The sequence below is a fragment of the Etheostoma cragini genome, chromosome 11 (assembly GCF_013103735.1).
Source record: "Etheostoma cragini isolate CJK2018 chromosome 11, CSU_Ecrag_1.0, whole genome shotgun sequence".
In the NCBI taxonomy this organism is placed as follows: domain Eukaryota; kingdom Metazoa; phylum Chordata; class Actinopteri; order Perciformes; family Percidae; genus Etheostoma; species Etheostoma cragini.
Window position 1 is genome coordinate 24,454,814 of NC_048417.1, and position 7,122 is coordinate 24,461,935.

The 7,122-nt window shown below is 41.4% G+C and overlaps 1 protein-coding gene across 1 annotated transcript in view; it reads right to left on the reverse strand.

Moving 5' to 3' along the window:
• Positions 1-3,462, reverse strand: part of calcrla (calcitonin receptor-like a) — a 49,861-nt gene extending 46,399 nt beyond the window's left edge. Inside the window, exon 1 of the mRNA XM_034884861.1 lies at positions 3,234-3,462. The gene's annotated coding sequence lies outside the window, so the exon portion shown is untranslated. The remainder of the gene's footprint in view (positions 1-3,233) is intronic.
• Between the last annotated feature and the right edge of the window lie 3,660 nt (positions 3,463-7,122).

Consider the following 7,122-nt stretch of genomic DNA (forward strand, 5'->3'; position numbering starts at 1 on the left):
TATATATATATATATATATATATATATATATATATATATATGTATATATACACATATATATATACACATATATATATATATACTGTATTTACACAGTATAAATTAATTGTAGGGAAAAAATGCATATGATGTGCTTTACCCAACCCTAGCCGTTAATGTACATATAAGGCCATCTGTGAAGCAGGGGCATAGCACAACATTTGTGGGCCTGTGGAAAGGTTTTCTTATCTATAGGCTCCTCCCCCCATCCACACCTATTCTGGACCCTCCTTACATGAGGGCCCTGGGTACTCTGATCCATTTCCATGACCACTCCGACACCCCTGCTGGGAACACTCCTCTTTCACAATTGCAAAACCCATCTTTTTTTATCATCATTGCAATCTCAACAGCCGCAACAAACACAAAGCAAAAGGCAGGGACATATGGCGAAAAGACACATTATAAAAACAGCATTCCAAAATGTCCAAAATTGTGAGACGGGTATGGCTGCAGCCTCGAGCGTCCCATGTCGTCCGTCCCGTCTCATGCGGTCCCGTCTCATGCGGAGGTGTGTCCAACGGTAAATTTTCCAAGACTTTTTAATTGTATATTCTATATTGTTTTCACACTTCACTGGGACAGACTGGGATATTGCTGCAAATATAACTGCTTATCAGCATGTCGAGAGAACGCGGTTGTACTACTGCGGCGTCGGCCTTCGGGTCTCTGGGACCCGTCCTGCAGTCGACTGCGTATCTCTGCTGCCACGGCCTTGGGCCAGAATGCGATTGTATTTTTCCTCCACTTCCGCGCCAGCGGGTCTATTGTATTTTGTGTTATTGTATTGTTGTATTGTATGAAAGGGGGGAAAAAATTTAAAACCAAACCAAATGCTTGACCTCTGTCGGGAGAGAAAGTCCTTCTATAGCTGCAACTTAAATCAAATTTGCAGCTATAGAAGGATTTTTTTAGTTTGCCTATCATCTGCATTTATTTGAGAGACGGACATATATTTTTAAATATTTAAAAACACCAAACACCAAATATTTTATTCATTAAAAGTTGATGTGCGCTTTTGCTTTGAAAAGCAAGAGAGATATAGTATTTTATTCCAGATGCGAGCTTTTATTTTGAAAAGTAGAAACTCGGGCATGGCAGAAGGATTTTTTTAGTTTGCCTATAATCTGCATTTATTTTATAGACAAACATATATTTTAAGTGTTTTTATTCATCAGTATGATAGTTTAGTATGATGTTTAGTTAAAAAAAAAAACATTTGTATGATTGCCGTTACTTAAACAGTAACGGCAATCATGCAAATGAATGAAATTCTTTTAATATTTGTTTTTTTTAATTAAACAGTAACGGCAATCATACAAATTAAAAAAATAATTTTAATATTTGGTGTTTTTTGTAACTAAATGTTAAAAAACACCAAATATTAAAAGTATTTCATTCATTAGCACGATAGTTGACGCAGGCTTATTTTCTTCCAGACGATAGGCTAGTCTGTGTTTATCTTGTCAACACAACCATAACAGTCAGAAATCAGCAAACTATATGCATGACAAAATTGTTACTTTAACAGTTTTAACGATTTTTCAATTGATTGCAATGTGGTCACGAATTTACCCGTGACTTCATCTGGAAAATTATTTGCAATTTCGCATTTTTGACCCTCTGGATTTACCGTTGGACACACCTCCGCATGAGAGGGGACCGCATGAGATGGGACGGACGACATGGGACGCTCCAGGCTGCAGCCATAAACTCTTGAAAATTGTTGTTTAATTTGTTTAAAAGAATGTCGGACATGATTTCCTTTCATTTGTTTTCAACTCAACAAGCCATTTGTTGTTTAGCAGAACACTGAAAGCATCACAGTTCAATATCCCTTTATTTATCGCAGCTAATATTGTTATTGCAACATTCAACAGTAGTTTATATAAAAGATATTGCATATTGCATATTATTCTCCTCATATCATGCAGCCCTATAGCCTGCAGTCCAGCTTGCAGCAGACAATATCAACAGAGAAAAAGTCGACTCAAACCTGGCTGGGAATAAGCAGCAGTCTGCTTTGGCTGCGGTGTTGCTTCTGCCCTGCCACCTCCCTCAGAGTGCCTCCAGTGCATCTTTCCTCAGCACAGTGTAGGCACTCTGCCAATGGTGACCACTGTCATCACATCCTGCTCCTACACCTCGACATCATCACCACCACCACCACCGTCACTTTTCCTTTGACTGTTCAGCCTACAAACTTCCAGCATGTCCAAATCTGCTCCTGCCCATGCTGCTGCTTATGTAACCATGCAGATGATTTAGCAACCAGAGACCACTTCCATCAAAGCCTCAGCTGCTGATTCTGAATGGAGCATGGTGCTTTTCACTTCAATCAGTCTGAAAATTCTGCGTGTATTTATTTCTCTTCCTTTACTTTCACGCTGATTATCTAATCTATTGAATGGATGTTAGGCAAGGCGTAGCAAGGCAAGGCAAATGTAGATTGCAGGCTACATGAGCAGTCCGTGGCTGCATACATTAAATCAACCAAAGCTGAGTCAGCCATGCAGGCAAGCCAATAGGAAAATGAGCCCTAGGAGTTGATGTACCATTAGCGTTAATTTAATCACAGCGTTTAGAAATGTTACTCTAATCAGATTTAAAAAGGGGCTTTTACGCGTTCCCTTAAAGCATGAGTACAAAGCAGAGTAGCCGAACTCTCAGTGCATGATTCCTATCCAATAACACACCATGAAAGAAAGGTCCGTTAAGCGGATAAAGGTGAGTCCGTATATCTTGTGAGCACTAGCCTATGCGTTAGATATGGCAAATGCATGATAATGCACGAATTGCTTGGATAGCCTAATGGTGTCCGAAAACCATCAGAAGACTGCTTATTTTCCTCTATGTTCTTCAATCACATGCATTTTATTTTTTTACCACATGCACACTTAGAACTACAATGCAGCTTAACTGGACACAGTTAGGATGGATGATCGCATACTGGTGTCCAGGCTCCCGACGTTTCCTATCGAATCGCAGGATACTGTTAACGCACATGCCTCGACTCTGTTATCCAATGTAGGCTACACAACCGTTGAAAATGCCCTCGATAAACACAAAGCAGCGAACCCAACTCTGCATTCAAATTCTTGTCTTGACGTTACTGCCGCTCAAATTGGCCAGGAAACATGGAAGTAACACAGTACATTAGCACACAATTCAGAGTCCGTGTCAGCGCGTCCTACCAGAGAGATTCCAGTCCGACAGCAGCGCAGGACCGGGGGGGAGGGGGTGTTCCGAACTGGAATCAAACTCTTAAGGCAATCCCTGGTAAGTGTCTTCTCTCTTTGCGGCGCCGAGCACCGAACGTAGCGGATCTCTCTCTCTCTCGCTCTCTCGCGCTCTCTCTCTCTCTCTCTCTCTCTCCCTCTCTCTCTCTCTCTCTCTCTCTCTCTCAGGCGATCAATGAGCGCAGCAGAGGCAGCTGTCAGGTTGACGTTGAAAGGCAACCCACTACTTCCGGTGACATCACACTGGCGCCTACAGCTGAGGGACATGGGAGCTGTGGCATCTGTTTCTATGACGATTCAGTAGAATTCATATTGAATATGCCTAGTGTGTACTTGATTTTATCCTTTTTCATATGCCAATTTTTAAATTCACAAGCAGACATTTTCGATTTAATTTCCTAAAGTACCTTCTGAGGTGGCAGAGAGGACACTGGACAAACTGCTGGACATTATTGACAATGCCATTTGGTTATTGTAAATATGGAAAAGAGGACAGGACATACACACACATACCTGGACTCACATAATACTTGGACACTTGAACTGCTCTTAACTAATAATTTATGGTAAATGTATTTTATAGCCAAAGATTTTATTATTATTATTATTATTATTATTATTAGGCCTATTTTATGCTGTCTTCTTTCTCCCTATACTGCATTTTGCTGAAAGCTGCTGCTGGAAATTTCAATTTCCTTGCGGGAGTCATCCCAAAAGGATTAATAAAGAGGAGTCTAAGTCTTTTCTCCTAAAACTAAACATCTTACTTAGATTATTAAAAATAAAAAAAGAGTATCAAACTTGAGGAAAAATGTGGGCTTGAGCTTTTTACTCCTAAAACCTCTGACTTATTTGGTAATGCATCTGTTTACATGTCTACCTTTTTATTTACATTTTTATAAGAATAGCACTTGGTGTGTATGTGGTATTGATTTTTACCTGATTCTTTGTATATTTCATTTTGTCAATAAAAAAAGCCTGGGAGCTATTGCGAGTTGTAGTCTACACAGTGCAGGATGGTGTGCGGGGCAAGCCCGGTCTCACGCCAGCTCGTGAAAAGGTCAAAATTAGGATTTATTTATTTGTGTACATGTCACGGTTTTTGCGTTTATTATGGGTACATTTCACGATTTTCAAACGTGATTGTTTTATGAACTGCCATGACAATGGTCTGGTCTGGGGGACGCAACTGTGCTACGGGGAAATGAAACGCCACACGCCGGCCACAACAACGAGACTACGGAAAGCCACAATTCTTACGACGTTATGGACGCCGTTCTGGCGCCACCTGGCGTTTCATAAACGCCACTACACGTCTAATACACGCCACCACTCGTGTGACGTCAAAAGGCGTTTACAGTTTTTTAGAATCGCTATGACACATTTTTCAATACATTTAACAGGTTTCCCAAACTCTTAACGCACCAACACACCTAAAACACACAATTGGCACAACGGTTAATTTCATGCTCAAAATCACACTTTGTTAACTAAACTCCATGTCAAAATATAACAATACACTAACACAACACACTATATCTAACAAAACACTGCAAACATGTTTCAAAATCAAATAAGTATTCAAAACACTAACACATGTTCTCTTCTAACAGGAACGTCAGTCATAACACAATGACAAAAAAACACTCTCATCAGCTAAAATGACAGAAACTGCATTATTTTAGATGTGTCAGATATGCCCTTAAACAATACAGTATATTTTATTGATCATAGATTGGGTTTTGAACATGCATTTTTTTTCTCTTGCTGCAGAAATTCAATACAAGAAAGGAATGACCATCTCAGAGTAGCTTTGTAGAATGTACAGTCATAATTATAAAAAAATAAGTCTAATCTGCTCGGTCTTTTGCATTTGGTCACATGTTCTCATCCACATCATACCTGATATCTTCTCTGGCAAGGCATCGTGGGAAGAATCTTTTTGCATGCCTTATCCACCCCCTGGCAGTGTTCAGCTTTGATGTGATTGGTCATGTGGACGATGGTCAAAGACCTTCCATCTCCAGGCTGAGAAAAACTCCTCAATGGGGTTGAGGAAAGGAGAGTAAGGGGCAAGGACATGGGACATCATCCTTGGATGGGCGTCAAACCAGGCTGTGATTGTACGGGAATGGTGGAATGCCACACTGTCCCATGTGATCACATATATTGGCAAGTGGTCTCCTACCTGCCCCCTTTCTACCTCTGCCACCAGTCTTTCGTGCAGGTCTTCTAAAAACAGAAGAAGGCGTTTGGTGTTGTAAGGGCCTATCTCACATTTATGCAGGAGTGCACCATTGTTGGAGATTGCGGCGTACATGGTGATGTTGGGTCCTCTCTGGCCCGGCATGGTAACTGTGGCACTTTTGCCGATTATGTTTCTCCCACGGATACGCCTTTTTGCCAAGTTGAAGCCAGCCTTGTCAACATAGATAATTTCATGTTGGACTTGATTGGCCTCCAACTCCATGACTCTCTGAAAGCAATTAGACACAGTGTATGTAACTGCTGTGCTGTACTGTACATCTACTAAATGCCCTAATCTTATCCAGGTTTATAGAGTAGTTTACTGCAAAACACACTGTGTATAGTACAGTAACGACTGTACTGCATAACCTTACCTGGACGTATTGGTGACGGAGTTCTTTGATGCGCTCACTGTTCCTTTCAAAAGGAACTCTGAATAGTTGTTTCATTCGGACAACGTGCCTGCTGAATAGAAAAAAGCTTATGAGCTATGTGCCGGCGTGCATATATGCCCCTACGGTTATGCCGTCACATGCTACCGTTCTCACTAGGACCAAGACGATTGGAGTAGTTTTCATTCGCATTCAGCCCTGTCATGCCTAAAGGCGTTCCCATAGTGTCGTAACCGACTCAGTTCGAGTTCACCTCGAAGGGGAACAGGAGGGTTAAAAGTACCTACTAAGTGTGTCGATACTGCTTCAGGACCAGCTACAAACTACAGCACTGAAGAAGAGATCCGTCAAGGGTTACCATTGCATATTGCAGAATTTCTTTATTTGTTTTTTTATAAAAAAGAAGACAAGATATCAAATAATGTGGAAAGTTAAGCCATTTAATGTATGCACACACTTGAACAAGACAGGTCCGTTTCAGGAAGGAGGTTTAAGAAACTCTGCGTCCAACCCTGATCTGAGCTGATTTACCCTGAGATGGGAAACTGAGTTTTCGGTTCCAGAACAGCTGATTAGAGTTGGTTCAATCGACTCAGAGTTAAGCACGTGCACCACCACAATAAAAAAGGCAGCATGAATGGAGGCATGATACTAACATTCACCATGGCAACAACCACAAACTGGCTGGTCGGCAGAAATACTCATGCACACATACAGCAAGTTTGAACATGTATTTAGTGTTGAACAAAGCCACATGGCGGCTTCTGCTGAAAGAGAATTGGTGTGGGAGAAAATTGCTGCTTGAGTCAATCCGGAAGCTCGAGTCGGAGTCGAGTCTGAAGTCACTGTGTGTGCGACATAACGTTACTTTCTATGCATTCTTGAACTTAATTCCATAACTTTGTAAATTAATAAAAGCTAGCAAGGGTAATGCAGAGCTTCCCAGAAAGAGACATCACAATGGTGATAGGAGACTTCAATGCCAAGATCGGACAGAACAACACGGGCCATGAGGAGATTATGGGAAAGGAAGGCCTAGGGGTGATGAATGAAAATGGAGAGAGGTTTGCAGACCTGTGCGCCACGAACAACCTTGTCATCGGCGGTAGTGTCTTCCCTCACAGGCAAATACACAAGGTTACCTGGAGGTCACCGGATCTCTCCACCGGAAACCAGATAGACCATATATGTATCAATAAGAGGTT